Source organism: Lissotriton helveticus, chromosome 3_1 (assembly GCF_964261635.1).
Source record: "Lissotriton helveticus chromosome 3_1, aLisHel1.1, whole genome shotgun sequence".
Taxonomy (NCBI): domain Eukaryota; kingdom Metazoa; phylum Chordata; class Amphibia; order Caudata; family Salamandridae; genus Lissotriton; species Lissotriton helveticus.
Genome location: NC_136061.1, coordinates 1655176212 through 1655199873, shown reverse-complemented (window position 1 = coordinate 1655199873; position 23662 = coordinate 1655176212). Strand labels below are relative to the sequence as shown.

At 43.2% G+C, this 23662-nt stretch overlaps 1 long non-coding RNA gene across 2 annotated transcripts in view; it reads right to left on the bottom strand.

Moving 5' to 3' along the window:
* Positions 1-23662, bottom strand: part of LOC144823696 (uncharacterized) — a 50171-nt gene that overhangs the window by 19490 nt on the left and 7019 nt on the right. The window contains exons 1-2 of one of the 2 annotated variants that reach the window (XR_013608831.1): positions 16919-17398; positions 14630-14763 (exon numbers count right to left, since the gene is read on the bottom strand). This is a non-coding gene — a long non-coding RNA (uncharacterized LOC144823696). Of the gene's footprint in view, positions 1-14629; positions 14764-16918; positions 17399-23662 lie in introns of those variants that run through there. The other variant, XR_013608832.1, reaches the window with a different exon arrangement.

Sequence of the window (23662 nt, the reverse complement as noted above, 5' to 3'; positions counted from 1 at the left end):
GATGATTGAACCATTCTGGATAACGGTGAGAGCTGGCTTGATGGCGTCCAGGTCGTTGATGAAGATGTGGTGAGAGCAGGGGTCCAAGGGTGTTCCGGAATATATGAAATGAATGGTTGTTGTGGTTTCTTGAATGGGGATGGTGGGCCAGGTGGTCAGGTCTGTTTTCTGGGTGTTGGAAGGTATGGGCAAGAGGGCAATGAGGGAGAAAGGGTCCTGTTGGGGCTCGAAGTTTACATAGATGCTGGTGATATTTTTGCTGACTAATAGTGACAGCTGGGTGCAGACTTCCGGAGAGAGGGGGTTACATTGTGGAGCTCCATCGATGTATTATCCTGTGTTGTGAAGCTATACCTTAATATTGACACCGATGCCGATTTCATTCTTTTTTTATCCGAAGCTGGACTACTAAAAATGTGAAAATGTTATAGAGTTCTTAAACACATTTTCAAGTATGGGTAGTGTAAGGGTTGTAGCAATGTGGTAATATGATGGATGTTTTTAGGTTGAGAAAACGAGTTTTAGGTAGAGTGGGGGGCAGGTGTTATACTTTCAGAAAAATAACATTGCCAATGTTGCTAAAGGTTAGGCCAAAAGCACCTGTAAATTGTCGGTAAATCAGCCACTAAGATGCTAGATCTAGTATAAAATACACGTATGAAATACCGGCTGTCATGACTGCTGATAAAGGGCACCATTAGGATGTTGGGCGGTAGGCCATCCGACAGCTCGTCGGTAGCATTCCGCCCCGACATCTGAGGCATCGGTCCGACCGCCCTATTATGATATGGGCAGTCCGACCGATGCACGCTGGAGGAGTCCGCTCTATCTCTGGCAGGCTCAAGGAGCCTGTCGGGGCAGAGGGTGAATCGTAATCCCCAGAATGAAGGAAGTGCCTGCTCAGGCACTGCCGTGGGGATTACGATGCACGTTTCCCACTGCCAGAAACAGATTTTGGAGGCCCCTAGCAAGGATCCTGTCTTCCGCGGCCTCAGCTATGAGGCCGTGCTTCCCAAGACATCCGTACATCGTGTGGCAAGCACTGCGTGGTGCCTGCCACACTGTGCACGGATGTTTAAAAAGTGCATATTTCCTATTGTGGCTTGTGCAGCAGCCGGCAGCACATGCCGCAATAGGAAATATGCACTTTTTGACCGCAGTGAAGGCGGTCACATCCTACTTAGGGAAGCGGGACCGCCAACTCCTTGTCGGACGGTCCCGTTTCCGACACGATGCCGGCCGAATGTTCGTCCGACCCTCATCATAATGGGGCTCAAAATTGTGTATGTGTGTTCAATAAGCTTCAGTGCCTGCACAAAATGCAGAAAGCATAATCGTTGGAAGAGCACAGTGTCCACCAGTTATATAAAAAATGCTTTGTAAATGTCTCGCAGAGCAGCACATTTGCTGGCTCAGGCGAGACCTAGAAAGTTACATTGTGTGTGCCGCTTCAGGAAGAAATTAAAATTACTAATTTTCTCTCACTTTCCTTTCTTTGAATGTCATTTTCTTTTGTGGTTATGCAGGTGTGTATCAGTGTGTATATGTTTATCTAATTAATGTTCTTTCCCTTTAAGTTAGGTTTTAGCAGTTATTATGGGTATAAACCTAAAACAGGATAGTCTACCCATTATATAGATCTCACAATCTTAAGTCTTGGTACATATTTGCCCCAGGATAGAATTGTCCTACTGGATTCGGCAGCAGAGTGTGTGTGTAAATTACAGAGGTCCTGCTGATTCAGCCAACAGAGATATGCATTATGTTATTCTAGCATCAGACTTCAAGCACATACAAATTATTAATGTAGATTATTACATTTCTCCACACGAGTCCTGAAATAATAATCATAGCAACAAGAATGTGCTCTCTCGCAGCAAATAAATAATGAGAAAACACCAACCAAAAGTATCTGCAAAATCAGCATGAGGTACACTGAAATATCAGTTTGCAATAATTCAGAAATGCACTCATCTTGTCTCCAGGATGTCGTGTTCTGAAAACATACCAAAGTAGTCCCAAACATCAGATTGTCTTTTCTTCATTTTCCCCTAATAGGTCCTCGCTTATCAGTTGGTCATTTTCACTAAATACGCTCAGTTTTCCCCAAAGCCAATAATTTATTTTGAGTAAATATTCTTACTGACCGAAAATATCGGCTTGCCAATCTTAATTAATATGTTAACTATGACTCCTGAATATTTATTTTTCTATTTTTAGTGAATGTACTAATTTTGCTCCCAGATGTCAGTTTGAGGGTATTCAAACTGGAAGCTGGAAAATGCATGTCTCTAAAACCAGAGGCCAGGTATTGTTTTATCTCGCTTCAGTAGGTAGGTGGTAAGAGAAGCGATCAGCAAGGTGAGGGCAGTAAAATTAGGACCCCACCCCTCATTCAGACAGACTGGTAAGCTGAATATTTGCATGGGGCATTTTCTCTTTGGTGCATCAAGCATGTGCAGCTGTTGTAAGGCAAAGGGGATAATATAATGCCAAATAAAGTCTTAAGCACTATGCATTTGTACTAACTTCACTTACCCAAGGAAGCGGAAAGATTTTCTCATCTCCTATGATCCAAACTCTGACTGACATCTTAGTCACGAGCTGGAGTGCTTTGCTGTGTATGGCAGTCATGAGTTGTCGGGCGAAAGAGTTTGGAAAGGGCCTAGGAAGTACTGAAGGGAGGACAGGACTGGTGAACTCAGTGAATGATAGAACGATGTACACAGCTGATGTGTGGAGGAAGGGAGAGATGAACTAACACAAAACTCCCAGGAGAGACATACATATAAGCGTCAATCAGTTGACCCTCGACTGCCATTTAGGGTCAACTGGTTGAAGTGCATGCCAGGCATGGAACTAATCTGCACCTAACATCATACCATGCATCATGTACATGAAACATGAAGCTTTCAGGGTGCTAGCAGTGTTGAGCTTGTGGATGCATGTAATCCACCTCTCTGGTACTTCCTGTTGTCAAAAGCAGCTAGCATTATCATTGCAAGTTAACTCACATACAAGTATAGTGAAAGACTCACATGGGTGTCCGAGCAGAACATTCAAATTATAAGGCCCAATGCATCAGGGCAAACATAATGTAGGCTCTGAAATGGCTTGAAGTGGCCTTCAGCTCGGCCTGAAAATAATTGGGTCATAGAAAAAATCTCAAAGGTGGCACACGTCAGATCATTTGCTTATTTCGCAATCTTCTCAATTCATAAACAATCAATTTACACGGTTTTATCATCAATTTACTAGGAAACACCAGTCCCGTAAGTCTTTCTTTAATGGTTATCAGATGTGAAAATGATTATGGACAACGACGTACCAAATAGCATCATCAGACTTTTTTTAATCATGAATGTTAGACAACCTTAATAATAATGTGACGGAACATCTTCAGAAGGACCAATCCGGAGGACGGATCTGATTTGAGCTCCACAAATCCGGATACCTCTTGTGAGCTCACAATTACCATGGAAAGTCCAAGTCAAGGAGTTCCAAGCAGGACAAGCTCATTTGAATCAACTGCCTTTAATGACAGACTCGTCAGCCTGGGTATTGAGTTACCTCCAGGTCTGAAATACAGTTTAAACTTTTGATAAAGACCAGTTGATATGTATTAGTTTTGTTACATTTTCGGTACAGATCTCTGGTAATCCTCTCTGCTTGGAGAAAAAGCTGCAAAGGTATCTTTTCACAAGAATTCACTTTTCACAGGGACCAAGTCCGCATAGTAAAAGTTTACTCAGCAGAACTGGTTACAGCTCGGTCAAGATTCCAGCACTCCCTTTATCTGAAATATTCCACACAAACCAGCAGGTTACTTTGGAATCGGAGGCCCCTCTTCAAGCCACAGCTTTTAGACTGTCAGCACCAGACAGAGGCCTCAAACCTCTGGAGCTCCAGTTCAGAAGGCTAGATGTTTTCACCCGAGCGTTGTGGGATTTCATTTCCAGCAGGAGAATTCAGGCTGCAGGTGGCTTTTTGACAGCTATAACAGGGATTTCCTGAATTGTTCTTCCCCACTACTGTTTGTGAACACAGTTTTAAAAAGTTAAAATAAAAATATATATCCTCCTGTGACATTGGGTAAAGCTATCCAGTGAGTCCTATTATATTTGCCACTCGTGACAGTCTCACGTTTATAGTAAACTGATGCAGCACAAGGGCGTAATATTTGGTTTCAGTACAAACAATTATTACAGAGGTGTTATGGGTAAAAGAAAAGTAGTGGTTGGTTTTCTCCCTGGTGCAAAGCTCTCTTAAATGAAAAACAGCTTGCACAGATATTAGGGGTGACCTCCAAAAAGAACAAAGGCATTCCACATATGTGTAAAAGAAAAAACAACAGCTTTTTTGCAGATTTATGTAGCCAGAAAGTCTGCAAAGAATTCTCTAGTGCATAAAGTGCATAACAACAGGAACCATTTATACCTTTCATTCAAAAGGAAGATGGAAATTGACAACCTCTGCCATCTCGTCCTGCTCTTTGTCCAACAAGGTCTTGTATCTGCCATCTGCTGTGAATATCAGAGGACCCATTAACTTAAGACGCTCGGATTGTCCTCATCAATTAGGGGTAGTTAATTCTATTCAGTCATTAGCTCCTGATATCAAACATTGCACGTTCATACCTCAACACTTTGTAAAGAGAGAAGTCCAAATCGAATTTTTGATATGTGCCTTTCAGTCAACACTACCCATAGGCTGCTATTTGTCGCATCTTCTGCAACCTTCCTGAGAACATAATTTAATATATTCCACAATTTTGAGGCGGTCCGGGGTTGTAGTTTGAAGTGCCTGTCAGCTCAGCGTGGCACCGTAGTTAAAAATTACATTTTCGGACCTATGGGGATAAATGATATTCTCATAAATGTGCATATTTGTAACTTTGTAAATGAGCAAGCGTCTTGCACTGCTATAATTGATGTATTATATTTAATTTAGTATGTTGATAATGATGATAATGATGATAAGGCTGATGATAATGTTGTGGAGCGAAGGTGAAGTGAGGATGGTGTCTACACTACACAGGGCCTTGCAGTGGGATGGACCCGTCAGCAGCTAGCCAGTCAGTCCGCCGACTTCTGCAATTGGCAGAACATTTTTCCAGTAGGTGGGTGGATGAAAGGTGTGGCAGCAGGCCGAATTATTCAAAACAGTGTCACAGATATTAGGATAGTTCAAGGTAAGAAGAGCCTTAAATATAGCTCAGCAGCCTTGGAAAAAACATACTATGATAAATCGCATCACATATCACGAATAGACCATGTTAATGCATATCTTAAAGCTTTATCAAATAGAGGTGGGAAAGGAGAAGGATAGGCTTGTATCAACAGCAGATGTTGGCCGGGTGGCTTCATGCAGGCCTAACCTGCATTCAGGCCCGATGGGTGGCTCACAGGTTTGAGGAATAGACCGCCGAATGCAAGTCTTGTCTCTCTGTAGGTCCTCCCAGAAAATAAGGCCCACACAGGCTCCAATATGCCCTTCCATCCTAACTCAGCCAATCCCTAATCAAACTGAAGAACTTGATACAATGGACATTATAATTGACTCAGAGAGTACTCATCTCCACTCTGAACGGTCACTGAAATGGCACCCACAAAATCTGACCTTCGGAACCACCACACTACCTGACCTTCGGAACCAATAGAGACCTCGAGTCCATCGTCTATTCACAACCATGACAGCACTCTGTGATACAGTAAGGCCAACCTGAAGCCCAGCCCCGCCTAAAGCTGTGAGCAGTGAAATACGTGAAGAAATAGTATGCACACAATGAAACACTCTCTCACCTTCACTTCGAACACCCATCAGCTCCCACTGGGCCCAAGAATATCCAAAATCGGTTATATTGTCCAAGGCGTAGTTTTTTATTCATATTAACTCATATAAATCTACACAACCACAACGGGAGTAAAGTACTACTTGGATATATAAATCATTATTCACATGAACAGAACTTTAGCGACATCCACATGACATAAGGCAGTAAAGAAATTAGGCATACCATTATAATTGATTTCAGCTTCGCCATCCACATGTATTTACATTTGTGGCCGACTCGTCCACATCCACATGACAAAAGCAGTAAGGAAATTAGGCATAATATTATAATTGATTTCAGCTTCGCCATACACATGTATTTAAATGTATTGGCCGACTCGGCCGATCCAGCTGCGCACATTGTGCCGGCAGGCCCCAACGCGCTACAGCAAACATTGCATTGCTTGAAATACAGGCCACCGCATACCGCCCCGGGCCACTGAGGTACCTCAACACAGGCAGCCTCCCAAAGAGTCCACACAGCCTATACATTGCGGGCTAGGACAGTAGAGACAGGACCACCGGCAGGTCAGTCCCCTCCCCGCGCCTACCCTCGGCAGTAGAGTCCAGGACCACCAGCAGGTCAGTCCCCTCCCCGCCTATTCACTGCACAGTTCCATTGTAACCCCTCTTGGGGTCCATCCAGTCGCTGAACCTCCATTGCTGCGCATGTCCCTTTTTGTGTTAACTGGCAGCACATCGCGAATAACCGCCTGATAGCTTAACAGGACAGGACAAAGGAAAATGTTATTAAAATGCTTGAAGCTCGTCGAAATCTAAATAATTAATTAACTTTCCCCCCCCTTTTTTTTTTTTTTAAATGTGAGGATCGAACTCAACCCACTCTAGTGCATATTTCACAAGCGTCTAACGCTCACAGCACTGCGCTAAAACTCCTAAGGAAAGCTACGCCAGGCCTCCCTAGACCCACCGTGCCACATGCATCACTGTTTCCGACGTTCTTGCGGCTTCCCCGGGTCCCAGGAGACAAAGAGGAGGAGACCCGAGGGACGCCGCCTTATAAGCTAACTGTAGTAAGTTTCGGTTTTGACACGTGTACCCACACGTCATCACGAAATCCGATCACGGAGACCAGTCCTTCCATCTGGAGCTCGGTTTCATGGCACAACTAACGGCGCCCCTCCTCTAGGCGAGGGGGGCTCCTAGTCAGGAGCACACCCCGTGCCTACCTCTGCAGGCTGCGGCCCTTCTTCTAAGACACTTTGAGTTCATCTGAGCATGTTGCACACTCTCCACAGGAAGGCCAGTGCACATGAATGGTTGGCCAGTGCACATGAATGGTCAGCCAGAGGCTCCCCCACAGACCACCTTACGTATATATTTATATCATCTCTTTTTTTTGGCTACAGATGGTGGTGCGGGACCTGTGGGCCTGCCTGTGGAAGGCGCAGGTCAGCTATGGTGAATGGGCCAAATCATGTCTTTGTTGTGTACCCAGTAGACCCTGGGGTTGTGGGATCAAATGGGGATTCCGGTAGGCCCTCTGTCGACTTTTTGGCTAAGAAAACAATGAATGCTGCTTTGTGGGTCTCCTGGCTCTTTGGCCTTTAGGACGGGCCGTGGCAGACAATAGCAGAGGGAGCAGTGGGACCAGCTGGAGAGCGCTGCTGGCAGCTCTCTTCCCCTTCCCTTCGTGTGGTCTATCTGAAGGTCTAGGAGACTGGGGTTGGTGTTGGTATCTCAGAAAAGGAACCAAGCATATTCTCTGGTCCCTATCTAAATACAAAAGCAAGTCATTGTGTGCATGACCTCATGGAAAATGGCAGCCAATGAATTGGGTGATGGCATCAGGGGCCACCCTGACATGGGAGTAGAGGTGGAGAGGAGAGCCTCTGGAGGGCTTAGACTAGGTTAGCTGCTGGAAGAGTTAAAGATAACACTCCATATGGAAAGCAGGACCTTTACAGCCTTAGGGTCATCTTTACCCCTAGAGATTTCAATGATTTTTAAACTAAATCATCCATTGAACATGTTCAGCATAAAACCTATTACTGTGCACATCCGATTTCGTGCCCTAATACGAGTACCCAAGCAGTCCCAAGAGTGTACCAACTACTCTCACCTCAAAACAGGATGAGAGGTGATTTGCTGCACATTAGTGGCACTAGCATTTGTGTCTACCACAAATATTGTTATGTCTCACTAACATCGTTAACGTAATACATTTTTTTCACACATCTCGTTAGAAGAGGTCTGCAAATGCCAAGTTGGGGTTACAACCCGGACATAAATTTCACAAAACTTAATTTTTCCATTCAAATTTTTCTAAGTAAAATCTGTGCTGTTTACCCCCATCATCAGATGGTGGAATAACATGCCCTATTGATGTGTTATTCCTCGTTCTAAGGTGCATAAAGTGGTATTAGGCATGCATTTCACACCCTATAATTCCCTAACATCTTTCATGCAGCATTTAGTGGGGGCACCTTTGCCCTCAAAAAGACATGCAATTGCTTCCCTCTCTGAATGAAAGCCTACATATGTTTTTTTCCTGTCCATTTTTAGGTCGAGCCTAGAGCAGCGCATGCGCTGATGCTTGACTTTTAGTAAGAGGGTTTTCAAAGTGCTACCAGAGGCTTTTCCTGGCCTCAAGCTTGCGTGCACTTGCGAGTGCACGTGCGCAGCTGCCATGTGGGTTTCTGTCAAGGCTCATTAAGCCTTGCATGCCTCTCTCCGCGCTTCAATTCCCTCCCCCTCCTCCACCACAGATCGTGTCACTCTGCTGGCCTCCACTCCCCCCTCATCACCCCCGCCCCCCTCCGGCCTCTCTATACTGCACCACTCGCATGCTTTTCTTTTCTTTCAGCACGCGTGCGCGGCCAATGCTTGTTGCATTTTTGCCAGGGCTGCCTTTGCTTTGATTCCCATTTCGGCCATTCTGAGCGCTGCTGATAAAGCCCTAGTGTGCCTCACGGTCAGTGGAAACGGCAGTCCTACTAATACGTTTGTGGATCATCCTGGCTTTTGATTTTTAACGGTATTTCCTGGCTTTTGATTTTAATCGTTTCATTATCTCAACACCTTAGCCCCTAAAGAGATTACCGACCCTCGTGGAAAAAGTAATTTTTCGAATTAGGTTGAGTGTATGGTGCTTGCCGGCCGACGGCCCCTTAAGCGCTTTATGAGGGTGTTGACCTGTAATGAATATAAGGCGATATGTGGTAGAATAACGCGAGGGGTTAAGGCAATGGCGCATCATGGGGTTTTTTATGCGCCTTCCATTCTCCGTTTTTTCGACCCCCACCTGTATATGAGCTCCCGCGTCCATTACCATCAACCTCTGTTTTCTTTTACTCAATTGCTCCTTACTTGGATTCTTTACTGCCTTCCCTAATATTAAATCTCAGGTTGCTGACAATGCCCTAAATAGAAACCATATGGAGCCACATCATGAAATGCCAACAGGACTGCCTCATTTGAGAGAACATACCGGCATACACTTGTTTGAAATCCCAGTGACCTTTTTATGATGGTGCAGTATAATTGACCTCTGTATCCACCGTCATACAAAAATTGTCCATTCAGAAATATTTTTAATTTGTGTTTTCTTCCTCCAAACCTGGCGCCCCTTTGCTCTAATTTATCATAACTTTCCGGCTCTTTCAGTCTCCATTTTCCCAGGTGCAAATGTCCCCTCCCTGCTCTTTCACACATTTCCACAGTGATCTCCCTCATCACTTTGGTGCGCTTTCATTCAGTCCTATACTCAGTGACTTTTGTCTGCTCAGTTTCAATGTACGTACTTTCTCGCTAAGCCATTCCAGGCGCTGCTTCGGTATAATTACGAAGTGCTATTTCATGGTCCCCCATCTGCTCTTTATTTGAAGACGATGTTCGCTTTCATTTCATGTCACTCTTCTGCTTGCTCTCTTACTTTCACATGCAAAGTATTTCCTTCAGTGCCAGGGACTAGTATGGCAATGTGACCTATGTGAAACAATACTTTTGCTTTCAGCCAATGTTATTTTTAAATAGCGGACGACCTGCCACCCCCCACCCCCGCCAGTGCATCCAAAAACGTTCTATGAAAACCTTAATGCTTACAAAATGGGTACTAACAGTAAATGAGCATTGGCATAGCCAATAGGGCTCACTTTTCGGACCTTATAAGTAGTTATGCAGCCCAATATCCTTGGTGCAACAACATCAACTGTTGCATGGCTAAACACTTATGAGGTCCCAAAGGCGAGACCTATTGGCTATGCCAATGCTTGTTAATTTAAGCAGGGTGGATGTGTACTGTTCTCCCAGATGGAGGGCTGCACATTGACATATATTGCATTACAGACTGAGACAGGGTTGTGCCTTCCCAGGAACCCTTTCTATTTTTTTTAGTGTGGTCGAGGCCCGTGTAGATTGTGCCTGAAGAGGTCAGCTTTCCAAAACCCCCTCTTGACCTGTACTTAAACAATGTTGGAGAGCAGGTCTGCACAGAATGTCCCGAGATGCGCCCCTTGCTAGCATGCCTATGACCGTCCTTGCTCAGCACGGGCGGAGGCCATCGAGCACTGTCAACCTTTCCACGCCCACTAGCGGTCAAGATGAGTAGCATTCTCTTGCATTATGTTAGTAGCTAATAACATAGCTGTGGTTCAAATTTGATTTCAGCCCTAAACACCGTGCAACAGAATTATGTTTTATATTACCATGGATTCCTCCCAAGATTAGTGGCCTGATTCACAAACGGCAACCGCAGTCAGGGCACAGGCCTGGCAGTCGTGGTGGGGGTCCCACAGTCGTGGCAGGACATCCCTAATGGGAAACTTCTGTATGGAGGTCCAGCCATGAGTGTGGGACCACTGCTGCGACTGCAGAGGCCATTTGTGAATCGGGCACAAAGTATTTAGGGCCATTCATACATTAATGAGAGGCAACAAAACAGAAAATCTTCAAGACAATGTAATGATAAAGACCAAAGGCAAAGGAAATCCTCTGTTAGCATATGTTCTTTTTATTCATTCTTCATTTCACATGTAGGCAGATAAATCCGCAGGTAACGAGTTTTTCGGCAACGTATGGCTTCTTCAGGGCTGCAAGCATGTCAAAGTCACTTCAGTGGCGGCTCCTCTGCTAAGGCGGAGAAGCGTTGCCTCACTGTGCAAAAAGGAACAATAAAATGACAGTTACGTACTGTTATTGTCATTTTATTTTTTCTATTGCATGAAACCTGTGTGCAGTGTGGGGCGGGGATAACCAGAGCAGGGGAGGAGTGGTTTGCACTCCCAAAGTTCGCATGAACTGTTTGGCCCGCCCTCTTGGGCCAACCAAACAGTTCATGTGCACTTTGCATGTTCGTACCATGCTGCATTACACAGCCTGGTGAGGAACATACACAGGCTCCCTGTTCGAGCCAGAGCGCTGATCCACGGCACTCAGACCAATCACAATGCTGCATTGAAGCGTTGGCTTAGGGGAGCCTGTGTACCTGTGCTTCCTGCTGCCGGCTGGACTGCAGAAAGAAAGAGGATGCAGGGGAGGCGACGGCTGGCCTGCCGTTCTAAGATAAGTTTTTGGGGGGATAATTGACCCCCGTCCGCACAACCAGCCCTTCCGGTAGAAGCCGCTACTGAGGAACATATATCAATATGTGAAAAATAATAGTTTGCAGATAATACCAGCGAAAGAATCACATACAATTTTTGTTAGGATCACACAGTAAAACATTGAAACCCCTAAATTTATCATCTGTGCAAATTATAAACCCATACACCACAAGCATTGTCACAAATAAGACCTAAATTCGATAACAGACCAAAGACCAAACTTAAGTATGCTAACACAAACTCATGAGACAATCATATTACCTTAGACATGAAAATGTTTTTTCTAAAAACACTTTTGTTTATATCAAAATTGGACCATGACACATAATCATGGGAAACGTTTTTTTTAGAAACATTCTTTGCATCCCAAATTGTAACACAAATTATTTACAAACTCCTTAACAGCATGTCAAACACCCCAGGTGTAGTGGCAAGATACAGTATTCCAACATAAATGTTTGCACACAGAAAGAATACAATAAACAAAACGTCCTGTATAGACACCACAGAATAATATCAAAGCTCTTAGTCTTTAATATATTGTAAGTAATATCTCTGGAAACAAGGTGAGCGAAGAGAAATGGGGGAACAGTACTTACTGCATACAGAGTGTCCAAGCAAGGGTCGCCAGTTCCAACATACCCAAGGAATGCCAGTCATTCCATTATTTGATAATATTCTGCAATATGACATGAGGACTTAATAAGCAACAAAAATTGCTACTTGTAGCCCGATACTGTGCACCGACCAATAGACAAGTGTAGAACACCACTCATATGTGAAGTGACTTTAACAACATACCATCGTGCTCCCAAAAATATACATGCCAAAGAGGTGCATCCATAAACTTATATAAAATACCTGATGGGAGAAAAAACACAGCTGTTCAATTGAATCGCCACCTAATCTGTGTGCATAAGTGGGGCTTCTTCAAACACTCTTTCGCATGCACAAGCAATACAACAAACAAGATTCCTCATTTCAGCAACCTCACCATATACAATAATCCATTACTGGGCATAGAGTCTTCACTCACCAGTAATCTTAGGATACCAACGTATCCCTCACAAGAATTTGTGTGGTTATTAGAGTATTTAGGCCTTATTTAGAGTTTGGCAGATGGGCTACTCCTTCAGCAAATGACAGCAATTACATCCGCCATATTACAAGCGCCATATCTAAAGTACCCTTATGATAGGGTGGATTGAATCACTCACATTTGTGAGAGAGTATCCTGTGCACCACCTCTAAATAAGGTTCCTAATATCTATGCATCAGAGTGACCAAACTCAATGTGCAGAAGTATGCTTATTATGTTTATTGAAGAGTTGACACTTGAGGCCCAATTGAATCCATGCCATCTCATCCTGAAATATGATCCTGTCAGTGACAAAACAGGTCTCCACAGCCCCACGGTGTGGGAGGGGCCCTGAGATCCAGGGGGCCCCTCAGCACAGTACCCTGGCCTGAGAGCTCCTGATTGAGTCTGGGGGGGGGGGGCCTCCATGTGCGTTGCAGGGGGGGCCCTAAAGTTTCGTCACGCCACTGGTTCGCATGTCCAATGAGAGTGCAGACCAAGATAGGGAGGGAGTAGCATTTTTCCGATGCAGGCTGAACACTCAATAGTTTAATGAGCAATTGCCACTAGACACTTAGTTTCCATCAGAAAGTATTACATGCCCCGTGGTTTGATACTCAGCCTCTTTCCAGAGAGCAGAACTAATATCTCAAGTATCTTTGGTGTTTCACAATATTGTCAGTGGGGACTTTGATCTTTTCGCTGAACATCTATCTGTTTCCTCTTTTTGGGACACATAGCCCATCTCTAACCTGGTAACCATAGCCCTACATTCGATGACCTCGAAACAGAAATGGACGTCAGTGGTGTAACAGTTTTTATTTTATTATACCTTCTCCAGCGATTCCCAGCATTCCCCATGCAATCAACTTGGTGCTTCTAGAGATGGGATTAGTTGGGCCTGCTCTAGCCTGGACTAGATCCTGTTTATGAAACTGAACCCAGACTCTTTTCCTTTTTGTACATTTGTCCCACAGAAGCCTCCATATGCATGTCTTGTTCTATGCCTATGTCAAGGCTTTGCATGCCCTGCTGCATGCAAACAGGTCCTACCTTTGCATGATGCTGACAGCTCTCAAGTCATCCCCTCAATGGAGGGTGAGTTGGGTGTGTTTTCCAGTGATATCTGGCATGCCCGTTCGATGGTCCACGCATGCTGAAGCTGAGCGCGCTCAGATCGAACATTTTAGTTATAGGAGGTCAGAAAAGTCTTTGATATTCAGTCTATAGGGTTGGAGAGTTTGTATTGTGGCTTTAAGATGGACTCGTTTCTTATTAGCTTCCTAGGAAAAGGTTGTGTTGTGCTTTGTGTTATCCCAATTTAGGGACCATGCATAACGTTGCTCCAAAATGTAACCATGAAAGATGAGTGGCGTAGTAATGGGTCTTGTAATACACTACTTATGTATGTGGGAAAGCAAGACTATCTATTTAGACAATTACAGATATCTGAGAATCTGATTCCCACCTAATATCAGTGGCCACATATCAGATCAGGTCACCACCCATCCTGTTTAATAGATCAAAACATGAGCAACTCCTAATACAATCCATTAGATTGTGTGCTTGGTAGAGCACTATCATTCTTTTGATATGTAACATTTATTTTTTTAAGCAGAAAAAAGGATCAGCAGTTACTTAAAATAAATATTACACGAGAGACCAAAAAGGAAAAACAAATCTTCGGAATAAATATATCTCATCGCTCCCCTGTTACATTTTACGGGTGATAAACTGTATTTATGTGCTGTTGTTCACTAATTTGTCCTAATTTAACTATTTTAACTGTCAATAAGACGTAATAGAAAAAAGGGAATAAAGTAAATAAAACAATAAAATAAAACGCACACATCAGTAAATATTCATTCACATAAATCATAGGACTAGGTGCACGCCTGTGCAGACACTTTTCTTTTCAAACTGTATTCTCTCATTCTTGCAAAGTGCATCCAGATGTAAAATCCATTGTGTTACAAAAATATAACATTTTCCAGTTTAAAGTGTTTCGTGGCCATTTCTACCGCACGCACAACTCACCACTGGAGTCCCAAGGGAAGTGTGTGCATATCTGTGCTATAATTCAGTATCGCACAAGTTGAACATCTACTAATCTGTTTCCCAAACACCATCTCAGTACACTTGGAAGTCCTCTGACCTGTAATCTTCTTTATCCATCTGGCAGTCTCAAAACTTAGGTTTAAGAGTATCTGCAAGGATATTACACCTCAAGTAGTGGTGGCTCCTCCACAATGGCGCAGGAGCGTCGCCTCATTGGCTCCGATTCAGCAGCTGAAAAATAAAACAATATTTTATTATCATTTTTTCAGCTGCCGGCTGAGCTAGCGTGTGCAGGGAGGGGCGGACCGGGCCATGGGAGGGGGGAGGAAGAGTGGTAGGTGCACTTTTAAGTGTGCATGTCAGTTTGACCGGCCGTCTTAGGCCAGCCAAACTGACGTGAACTTATGTTTTTCCAACGAACCGTACTGCACTGACGATTTGGAGAAACAGCACAGACTCCCTGTGCCTGAGTGAGCGTTATTCCAGCCTGCTCAGGCCCATGCCCACGCAGGGATTGGATGGGGAGTCTGTGATGCCAGGAACTGGAAGCAGAGAAGCGCGAGGTGGCCGGCAGCACCAGGTAAGTTTCTTCTTATTATTTTTTCAATTATTAACCTCCCCACGTACCTGCCGCACCCTCCCCACCACTCTTTATCTGCATAGACTGCCACTGACCCCGAACACAGACTGGATTCTATATCTGACAATTTTGGTGTTCTAACTGGGTAAAAGTATAACTACTCTCTGTTTTAAGTACCTTAATTGAACTGAAAGTTATATCTATGCAAACCATGGCCAGAGCTTTTCAGTAAGCAAAATACCCAGTTCTATCTTCACTCCTCACTGTTCTGCAGCTATTCTCCTCTGCATCATTTGTCCTTTCAACCGATATTTTATGTAGAATTAATTAATCAACACAAAGAAGGTACACCCATTGCTCTTATGAAATTAACTCCTGAGAGTAGGGGAGGCAGTGGATCAGGTTTATTATACATCTCAAAAAAACATTATTAGCCGGTTTATATTTTGATCATTTCAAATGTTCAAACTCTCTCCTATAGAAATTCCAATTTATAGCTAATGTTCCAGGATCAACAGCCATTTGTGTGTTACAGAAAGGACCCAGTTATGATTTTCTTGCATGGCTGCTGTTCAGGATGGCTAAAAGTTAGTGGAATAGAGGAGAGTGGCTTGGAGTGGAGTAGTGCGGCGAAGAGTGGGGAAGAGCAGAGTAGAGTGTAGTGGCAAACAGTGGAAAGTCGTAGAGTAGACTGGAGTGTCGTGGAGTGGAGTATCGTGAAGAGGAGTTGAGGAGCATAGAGTGGAGTAACATGTTATGGAGTGGAATGTCGTAGAGTGGAGTGCCATAGAGTGGAGTAGAGTGTTTTAGAGTGGAGTGTTTTAGAGTGTCATAAAGTAGAGTGGTGTAGAGTGGAGTGTCGAGGAGTGGAGTATCGTGAAGAGAAGAGGTGGGGCGTATAGTGGAGTAACATGTCAAAGAGTGGAGTGTCGTAGAATGGAGTACCATAGAGTGGAGTAGAGTGTTGTAGAGTGGAGTGCCATAGAGGGGAGTAGAGTGCCATAGTAGAGTGACAGAGAGTAGAGTGGTGTAGAGTGGAGTGGAGTTGAGTAGAGTGGAGTGGCATACACTAGAGAGGAGCAGAGTGGAGTGGAGTGGCGTAGAGTGTTGTAAGGTGGAGTAAAGTACAGAGTCATTGAGTGGATAGGCATAGAGTGGAGGGGCGTAGAGTTGAGTAAAGTGTTGTAGAGTGGAGTAGATTGGAGTGACATGCAGTGGAGTGGTGTAAAGGGAAGTGGCATAGCGTAGAGTCGAGTAAAGTTTCAGGGTGGAGTGGCATTGCTGGAGTTGCGTAAAATGGTTTAAAGTGGCATGGAGTTTCGTAGAGGAGCAAAGAGTGTTGAGGAGTGTCATAGAAAGGAGTGTCATATCGCGGAGTGGTGTAGAGTGGCATGGAGTGTCATAGAGTTGGGTGTCCTAGAGTGAAGTGACATAGAATGGTGTAGAGCTGAGTGTCTCATCGTGGAGTGGTGTCTTAGAGAGGAGTAGAGTGTCATAGAGTAGTGTCTTAGAATGGAGTGAAGTGGCTTAGAGTGAAGTGGCTTAGAGTGAAGTGGAGTGGCTTAGAGTGGAGTGGCTTAGAGTGGAGTATGCATGGTGTGTTTGTGCACTTCAATTACATACAACAAATTTTCAATTGAGGTGACCATTAAATTTGCACCGAGTCTTAATGATAAAACTATACAGCACAAAGTGCTATGTGGTCCGCAATGTACTCCAGACCCAACTCGTCATGACATTTGACCTCTGTCTTTGAACGCACAGCAAATGTGACAGGAGAAGAACAAAATGTAAAGATCTGTTTACAGAAAATGAGCAGTCGTGAAAGAATACAAGCAGTGATGGTGAACAGGCTATGCTCCACGGTAGAGACAAAGACTTGCTGGGAAACCTAAAACAAAACCAGAAAATAGAGTGTCAGAAAATGTGAGTAACAAAGCCAATGGTAAGCAATGGGTGAAATGCATTTTCAGGGAAGCTTTCAGAATCTCTACAAGAAGTCTTTTCGCGACCAGCTTTAACCTAAAAATGAGAGGCTCTTAACGTTAGCGCCTTGATGTATTCTTCAATCTTAGCTTCCCAAACCAAACTATGGGGCAACCTAGAAAGCTCTCCTTGTTCAGACTCTGCATTTGTGTTTCCCCCAACATAACATTTCTAAAAACTTCATTATTCAAGGTGGCACATCCAGCTGGCATCACACAGACACATTATTATAAACATATAGGAGAATGGGTAAAATATACAATATATTGACTTTTCTTCATAGTTTTACATTTACAAGTTCAAATAGCTTTATTCGAGAAAAACTCATAAAAGCATAGCAAAACATTCATACTGGTAACAAATTTCCAAAATTACACAATACTAAGTTAAGAAACAACATAATCAGCATAATTTGATTCCAGCATACATAATTCATGGATGAGTTTAAAATTTCATTAGAGTTAAAAACATGTAGGCAAAGAATAAAATTATTAAAATCATTCAAAAACCAATTGATATGGGGCCAAGATTTAACAATAGACTAATCGTGTGCAAAGCAAGCAATCAACTATTCCCTTTGTGAGTTCTGCCTTAGGGCCCACACCCATTCTAGGTATTTAGCTACCCCTATTGAGATAACTGGCAAAGTGCTAGTGCATATCAGCCTACCGGCTTCGGAGCTTCTATTGGTACCCAATAGTTTACACATTGGGGTAAGCCTAACACGCCTCGGCGTTGCATATACAGGACAGGCAAAAAGAAGGTGAGCAATCGTTTCCTTTTGTCTGCCACAGGCCAGGAAAAGGTTAAGACTCTCAGCAGACCACCTAGAGGTCAGTGACTTCAGGGGCAGTGTACCCGCTCTAAGTTGGAAATACAGCTTCCTGTCCCCAGGCTTGGTGATAGTATCCCAGTCGAGTTCGAGCCTGGGCATAAGTTTTCCCACTAAAAAGACCCCCCGCCATAGATGATGAATCAGTGGCACTCCAATCACGATATGCAACCTGTTCCCAGTAGTTCTCCTTTATAAGATTCTTAGATGGAAATGTGGCTTAGTCAGGGCTTTCCCACAATGTTTGCATGCCCAGAGCAGCCAGGCTATCCTTAAGATGTCTTAGCCACCCGATCTTGTGGTAAGAATCAGATCTTATGGCATCCAAAAACCCAGCAGCATAAACAGAAAGCTCAGGCGTCGTCCATAACCTACGCCAATACAGAATAGGGCGTAGCTTCGCGATGTCTGCAATAGCCTTCCTGCCCAGGTCGTATCTCAGGGGAAGCAAGGGTGTGTTCTGGGGAAGACTAGTGATGCTACGAAATAATTTATTTTCAGAGAGTGTCAAAGGAGCCGTCTTCTCAAACCCCCATAATTCTGCGCCGTATAGCGCGGAGCTAACAGCTTTACATTCATAAACTTGGAGAACAGGCTTAATTGGTTTAGTTAACAACTTTTTGTGCTCCAAGCTTAATGCTCCTGCAATCTGGCGATGCTTTAGGACAGCTAAATCTATGTGGTGATCCCATTTGAGATCCTTACCTAAATGGACACAAAAATAAGTAAAATCATTGACCATTTCAAGAGGTTTCCCATTCATATAAAATTTCACCTTAAAACTAGGATGCGGATTGAAAGTCATCAATTTAGTCTTGGTCACGTTAACTTCAAGGCCTCGCTGTCAAGACTGGCTACGTCGTCCCTTACCTTGTCTTGAAGCTGAAGCCTCGTGGAAGACGTAGAAGATTTTGCAGAGACGCAAGGGACCAACTTCCCAAACTACTAACTAAACCCTTACTGAAATACTATTCACAGCAAGACTTAAAACTAGAAATTAGGGAAGAGGGCCGGTACTGGACGTGGACGTTGAGTAGTTGTTGTTCTTGCTGTCGACCTGCGAAACAACAAGTATCCAAATATTACTCAAATGCCTTCCTAAGATCAGTTCCTAAATCCCCTAGATCTAGAACTGTAATCTTCCCTTCCTTACCCCTCCTACTGTAGTCTTTGAGTGAGTGTCTTGTTTATCTAACGCCTACCTGCGATCAGTGTAGAAATGTCTTCGTCCAGTATTTCTTTGTCTTGTCTTGTCGTGATGATAAAGGCGTCAGATATCTCTGGTTGTCTTGTCTTGTGCTGTCTTTTTCTTGGATGAAACGACCTATGGGGAGTTGTAGAATCAAGATTCTTAAATCAGTAAATATGCCTTTCTTTCTTACTTCAAGAACGCTATACTAGCAATTCTCCGTGACTTTCACTTACTGTGTATGTTCTTGTGGGTCACCTTCCAATTAGGGATTCTTTGAGTGGCTGAAAAAGACCTGGCACTATACTCTAATACATTTCAAAAGATATCTTTCTTTTTCATCACAGACTTTTTAGAAATGATAAACACCAAGGCGAGGTTTTACACAATTCACAAAATAACAAAGTGAGGTTTTGCACAATTCACAAAATAACATAGCATTGACATAAAGAACCTCTCATGTATACAACTATACGTCAAGATTTTAGCAAACACCAAGAAACCTATTCATCACACTGTCCCTTTTAAACTCTGGTTTGCCATTAATACTTTGTTGCAACTAAATGTTCCAAATAACCTTCGTTTCTTTTCTCAGATAGATGTTTTGTCCTTAGAAGAGCTCTTGAGCTTTCTTGCGATGGGCGCCTTGAAGAAAGAATTAAAATGCACTTAGCTTTCTGGTTGCAGATGAAACAGCTTCCAGGAACGTTGTTTGCCGTTTTCTTTCCGTTCTCTGGGGAGAGTCCAGGCGGGGCTCGGAGCGCGATCCTTCCTCGGCGCTGGGCGGAAGGCAAAGCGTCTTCTAGAAGGTTGGGTGCGGTTTAAGTAGGGAACCGCACCCAGCCGCACCCTGTTGCGCACAGAAAACGTGCGTGCGTGTAACGCAGAGATGTAATCTCAGGCCCTTACCTGCACAGAGGCTGAAATCCTGCACCCCGGCTGCTTACATAAGCAATGGCTCATGTCTCTAAATACACTGGGATGAAATAGCTAAATACAAAATAAACAAAAGGAAAGTCATAAGTTACTACACCTAATCACACTGACAACGGTTGCGTGCTGGATGCACGGGAAAGGGGTGGGTTTTCCTGAAGGGGTTTAACTTCATGACAGTACTCCCTCCTCAAGATCCCCCAAAGAATGGAAGCAATAGGTTTTGGTTTGTCAGGGTGTCGTAGATGAAAAGTTCTAATTACCCTTGGAGCATTTTTCAGGTGTACCAAAGGTTCCCATGACCTTTCTTCAGGTCCAAATCCTTTCCAATCTACAAGATAGAAAAGTTTTCCTCTGACTCTTTTAGAATCCAAGATTGATTTTACCTCGAATTCTGGATATCCCTCAATATCAACTGAAGGAGGGGATTGAATCAAGCGGGTGTTGGAAAGGAAGGGTTTGACCAAAGAAACATGAAACACTGGATGTATTAGATATTTTCGAGGAAGATCTAGTTTTACACAAACAGGGTTGAGAACCTTTTGTATTGGAAAAGGACCAATAAATCTGGGGTTAAATTTCCTATTTCCTTTTAATTTTAAATTTTTTGTACTTAACCAAACCTTGTCTCCAACCTTGTACTCTGGTTGTTTGGTTCTATGTTTATCGGTTGTACCTTTTTGGGTTTCGTTTGCCTTAGCTAAGTTATATCTAGCTTCTTCTTGGATTTCAAACAGTTTAGAAACATATTCTGAAACTGCTGGTACTGAATCAACCTTGTCTGTAAGTTTAGGAATACTCTTGGGATGAAAACCGTAATTACAAAAGAATGGAGACATCTTGATTGAGGAATGTTCCAAATTGTTATAGGCAAATTCTAGAGGACTCAACAGATCAGACCATTCTTCTGATACCCCAGGCAGCATGCAGCGAAGGAATTGTTCTATGGTCTGGTTGGTTCGTTCAGTTAAACCATCTGTCTGAGGGTGGTAACTGGAAGACAGTTTCACCTCCATGTGAAGCAAAGAACTTAAATTGCGCCAAACTCGGGATATAAATTGAGATCCTCTGTCCGAAATTACCACAGATGGAATGCCATGTAAACGAATGATATGGGTCATAATTAGGTGGGCAAGTTCCAAGGCAGAGGGAATTCCTTTTAAGGGAATGAAGTGCGCCATTCGAGAGAATTGGTCTACAACAGTTAGTATAGTTGTGAATCCCTTCTTGGTTTCAGGCAGTTCCACAATGAAGTCTAAAGATATTGTATGCCATGGCTGAGGTGGAATAGGGAGTGGCATCAAAAGACCACTAGGAGCTTGATGAGAAACTTTGTTTTGAATTCAAACGCTACAAGTTTCCACAAATAATTGAATGTCTTGGAAAATAGAAGGCCACCAGAAATCTCTTTTGATGAGTTCATAGGTTTTCATGATACTAGGATGGGCTGTTAAAGGAGTATCGTGATGTAGATGAATTAAGTCATTTCTGAGAGATTCGGTAGGTACAAAAATAAGATCATGTACCAGCAATAACTTGTCTCTTTCCTGAAGAAATGGATGTTCTTTTTTCCACAGATCAAAAGTCTTAACTTCCAAAGCCTTTTTTATTTCGTTAATTATATCACAATTGGATAAATTTGCCTGAAAACAAGAAGTAGGGATTACCGGAAGTTTTTGTTCTGGTTGGTCTGGACCTTTATCCCCTATTCGAGATAAAGCATCAGCTTTTAGATTCTCTTTCCCTGGTTGATAAGTGATTACAAAATTATAATCATTGAAAAACAACGACCACCGTAACTGTCTTGCAGAAAGAGCCTTTACAGATTTTAAAGCCTGCAAATTTCTGTGATCAGTGTAAATGGTTACAGGATGACGAGCTCCAAGCAAATAGTGGCGCCATTCTTCAAATACTGCCTTTATTGCCAATAGTTCTTTATCTGCGATTGCATAATTTTGTTCGGCTTCAGACAATTTCCTGGAATAATAGGCTATTGGATGCATTTGACCTGTATCAAGATCTCTTTGAGATAATATGCCACCCAAAGCAAATTGTGAAGCGTCGGCTTCTACAATGAAGGGTTGACTAGGATCCGGATGGGACAAAACTGGGGCTGACGTGAATCTCCTCTTTAGCTCTTGAAAAGCTTCTTCTGCAGGGGTTGTCCAATGGAATTTTACGCCTTTCCTTAACAATTTAGTAATGGGGGTAATTATTTGAGAAAAATCTTGTATAAATCGGCGGTAAAAATTCGCAAATCCAAGAAAGCTTTGAATTTGTTTCATAGTTGTGGGACTTGGCCAAGAACTTACAGCATTTACTTTGTTAGTATCCATTTCTATTCCCATGGGACTGATGACATAGCCAAGAAAATCCACCTTAGACACGTGAAACAAACTTTTTTCAAGTTTTACGTAAAGAGAATTTGATAGCAGTTTTTGGAGAATGGCACGGACTTGCTGCACATGTTCTTCTACTGAGTTGGAGAAAATGAGAATATCATCTATGTACACTACACAGCATACATCTATGAACTCGTGCAAAACCTCGTTTATAAAAAATTGAAAGGCTGCTGGAGCGTTGCAGAGTCCGAAAGTCATCACTTGGTACTCAAAGAGACCAAATTTGGTGCGAAAGGCCGTCTTCCACTCATCTCCCTTTCGAACTCGTACAAGATGGTATGCTCCACGCAGATCCAATTTCGTATAAATGGTTGCCTTTTTTATCTGGTCCAAAAGTGTGGGAATAAGAGGCAGAGGATACCTATTCTTGATGGTTATATTATTCAGGGCTCTGTAATCTATGCACGGGCGCAATTCCACTCCTTTTTTCGGAATGAAAAAAAGAGAAGATGACACAGGTGATTTGGAATGTCGTATAAAGCCATTAGTAAGGTATTCGTCAAGATACTCTCTAAGGTGTACGTTCTCCTTTTCGGTCAGGGCATATATCCTACTACAGGGCAAGGTGGCACCAGGTACCAGATCTATTCTGCAGTCAAAGTCCCTATGTGGTGGTAATGTGTTAGCCTTTGTCTTGTCAAAAACATTAAGAAGATCGGCGTATTCAATAGGTACTCCCTCTAAAACTAAAACCTTTGGAACTGCTTCAGTTCTGAAATCAAACCCCTGGACAACGTCTTCTTCTCTTTCCACCAGAAAACAATGTTGCGAACAATGAGAGGATTTAAAGGTGATCGTCTTAGAAACCCAGTCGATAATGGGGTTATGTTGGATCAACCAAGGAATTCCAAGGATTAATTTGAATTGAGGAGCATCTATGATGTCGAAGTGAATTTTCTCCCTGTGTGTTTTTGAACAATCCATTTCCAACTGCTCAGACTGTCTATAGATAGGACCAGAGGACAGTTCTTGGCCATCCACGGCTCTAACTATTTCTGGATGTTCCTTAAGGATTGAATTAAATCCCAATTTCTGAAAAAAGAGCGTATCAATAAAATTGCCTGTAGCTCCCGAATCAATGATCGCTTCTACTTTTCTAGGGTTGGAGGTGGGAACTGAACTTCTTAATTCCACCAAAATACTGAAATGCTTGCACCCTAAAGGTGGAAGAGTCGAGGCCAAACTGGGATCTTTACTCGATAAACTGG